A 2,532-nucleotide genomic window follows, 5' to 3' on the forward strand; every position below is an offset into this window, starting at 1 on the left:
TGCTATCCGTTCCTCAGATCCTCCACCCCATGCAAAGCGGGGTTGGGGGTCGGGAAAGCCTTGGAAAGCGCAGAGCTGGCAGTCCCCAGGGAAAAGATTGACCTTCAGGCTTCCCTTACTGGTTGGGTCTGAAAACACCAGCTAGGACGCATCACCATCCTCACACTGGCAGGGCTGGTGCGCACGCAGACCCGAGGAGACCCTCGCCACAGGGGGCTTACGGAGCCGCGTCTGACCGCCCTGGTCTGCTGCGCTCCGAGGCACGCCGCGCGCAGAGCCGGTCCTGGCGGCTGTGGGCTGGGCTCTATCCACCCTGCCCTCCCCATCACCATGGGTTTCTTCTCCAGGTCTCCTTGGGCCCTCGGCTCTGACCGCTGCCTTTCGCAGCTCTGTTGGGGGTTGTCCAGGGGAGTGCAGACTCACCACCCCACCAGCAAAGGGAAACACGGGGCAAGTTTGAGCTCAGAGGTGAGGGGCTCATGGGGCAAGAGAGGGGGAATGGGGAGCTTTTTCTGAGCTCCCAGTTTAAAGCCACAGATGGAAGGACTTACTCTTTACTCCTTCCCTGGCACGTTCAGAGGGGACTGGCAGCCAGCGTTATAGAAGCTGAGCCGAAAAGCGCAGCGATTTGCTGGTGTTAGAGCAGGGACCGGGCTGGGAGAGTGGGGTGTCTGCATAAAGCAATGGGGGCTGGGGGTCTGCAACTTCAGCGCCAAGTTTAGAAATACCCAGGGGCATTTGGAGACTCCTCCCTGTTTTTGTAGCAAGGAAACGAATATGACTTTAAACTGGGGAGGCACGTGCTGCTGGGAGAGTGGTTTTTGGAAACGGGCGTGGTGCGCATCTGGAAATGAAGAAGGACGGAGCGTGAAAATGAGAGCTCTCTTGAATAGAGGGAGAGCTGGGAGCTGGGGCACACAGCCTGGTAAGAGGCACCAGAGGAAAGGGGTAGAAAATAGCCTGAGACCTGGAAACTAGGGTAACTCCGTATCCAAAGTCCGAGTGAAGGTGTCAGCCAAAGCCGGCAGGGTCCCCGCGCCGGCTGCGCCCTGCTCTCTCCAGCTTTACGCATGGGCTTGGCTTGTCTTCTGGCCCCAGGAGGAGGGCTGGGGAACTCCAGCCGCCTCTCCTGAGGGCACTTCTTTTCCCACAGCCACGGGGCTTTATACTAGAGGCTCCCAAGGGCAGAAGAAGCCCGCAGTCAGGGCTCTACCTCAGGGTGAAGGACAGGCTGGAATGGCCATGGCTGTCCCAGAGAGGGGCGCACAGCCTGGCTGGCGCTTGGCAAGGGCTCTGAGTTAATGTATAATTGTGAGCAGATGGCGGGGGCTGGCGGCAGCCTGGGGCCTGGGCCCAGCTAATGAGGGACAATTAGCCCCAAACCTGGTGGGGGCGGTTGAGAGGATCAGACAGTGAAAGCAGATATTTGCTCCTCAAACAGTCTGGCGCACTGGGCAGAGGGCTGAGTGGCTGAGCGTTCGGGCTGGCTAGGCCCCCCTGCCAGGGCCCTTCCTCTCTTTCCCCTCCCCTCCATCACCTCTGGGTGGAAAGCCTCTGTTTGTTCAGACCCAAGAGTGCATTGTAAAGGCGGGGGGAGAGGGTAGTTTGTGGGGGAAATCGCTGCCACCACCATCTGCCAGGGCTTGTCCCTTCTCCCCCTGACACCCCTCTCTCCACCCTCATGCAGCTGTCTGTGGGAGTAGCAGGTCAGGACAGGGAGCCTTGTACCCCCAGAGGCAGGGGCAGATGGAGGGGAGAGAGATGAGGCAGGAAAGGAAGACTAAGAGCAGGGTGCCATGTGCTTCCTTGGGGTCCCCTCTCACCCAGAATGGCTGAGTGGAGCGACCAGCAGTCCCAGCCACCCTGGGACTGAAGGGGCTCCACAGGCAGGAGGCATGTGCTGTCTGCCCATGGTGCTGAAGCCACTGGTGCAGTCTCCGGGCCCCAGGGCTCTGGCCCAGCCTGAGGAGGCTGGAGGAGGCTGGAAGAGGAGGGGAGTCCCTGTAGGGGTAAGGCAGAAAATCCACTTCTGTGATACCTTTGGCCTTGCTTTGAGTTGTATGAGTTCTTCATATATTTTGGATATTATAGGAACCCCTCGGCAGAGCTGTTGTTTGCAAATATCTTCTCCCACTCTGTTGGTTGCCTTTTTGTTTTGGTGGGGGTGACCTTGCTGTGATCCCAGCCTTAGGATCAGCTGAATTACAACATCGAATGACCTCTCCGAACAAAGGTGTACCGTGAATCCAGTTCCCGGAGGCCTGAGGCTTACTGCCTCACAACCTGGCTGCCGCAATCTGACTTCGGGGAGGGTTCAGAGAACCAGGGAATGGAAAGGACCCAAATGGGTTTTCATGTTGTTCCCTTCCGAAGTGACCGGCCCCAGGTTTTGAGTGATGGGGGGGAAAGGTCCCGGGAACTGGGGGCTGTTTCACTTACAAGCCTCCACTTCCCAAGGGACCACCAGGCAACGGGGGGCTTCCCCCCCCAACCAAGAGTCAAGGAACCTTGGGGGGTCCTCTTTGGGGAACG

Source organism: Myotis lucifugus, unplaced genomic scaffold (genome assembly GCF_000147115.1).
Source record: "Myotis lucifugus unplaced genomic scaffold, Myoluc2.0 scaffold_73, whole genome shotgun sequence".
NCBI lineage: Eukaryota > Metazoa > Chordata > Mammalia > Chiroptera > Vespertilionidae > Myotis > Myotis lucifugus.